Source organism: Tupaia chinensis, unplaced genomic scaffold (assembly GCF_000334495.1).
Source record: "Tupaia chinensis unplaced genomic scaffold, TupChi_1.0 Scaffold000063_1, whole genome shotgun sequence".
Taxonomy (NCBI): domain Eukaryota; kingdom Metazoa; phylum Chordata; class Mammalia; order Scandentia; family Tupaiidae; genus Tupaia; species Tupaia belangeri.
Window position 1 is genome coordinate 1,379,426 of NW_006159521.1, and position 738 is coordinate 1,380,163.

Here is a 738-nt window from a genome sequence, read left to right on the forward strand (position 1 = left end):
AGGGACCACTCACCCCCAAGAAAAAAATGTGTGAAAAAAAAAAAAAAAAAAAAAAAAAAAAAATCCCAAATGTCTTCTTTCCTCCACTGCCAGGGACTTCCAACTAGATAGCCATGTGACTTCCTGGTAATTTGGGGGACAAAATTACTGATGAAACAGCCACCACTATATTGCCACTAATGGACATAAAGAGGAAGATAGTGAACCTGCCTTCCAACTGCCAGAAGAGCCTCAGGGTGTGGCATCATAGGGCCAGGAAAAGAAAATCCTTAATCCATATGTCCCATCTGCCCCAAGAGCTGACTTGTAGCATGGGGATTGGCCTGCCTTAACGGAAATTATGTCCGTGAGGATCTTTTCCCAGCAGATCCATAGCAGCAGGCTTGGGACTTAGTACAGGGGCTACTGGGAACCAGGAGGATAAGATTAGTTGGTGCTGGAAAATTCCAGGGAAAAGGACACTGAAATGAAAGGTCTGAAATCATCTTGTCAATTGGACATAGATTCCTTCCAGATAAGAAGGCCATGCACTTCAGCACATCCTCCGTCTCCCCCATGGTACGTCCCATGGTGTACTACTGTGATGGGTCTTGGTTGCTCCTTCACTGTTGGCAAAGTCAGTAATGCATAGAATTACTCTTTTCATGCTCCATTTTTGTGTGAGTTTAGTAGCTTCTCCAAACAGTTACTACTCATTCCAGATGTGGCAGAGGAGAAAGGATCACTCAGTCAGGGAAA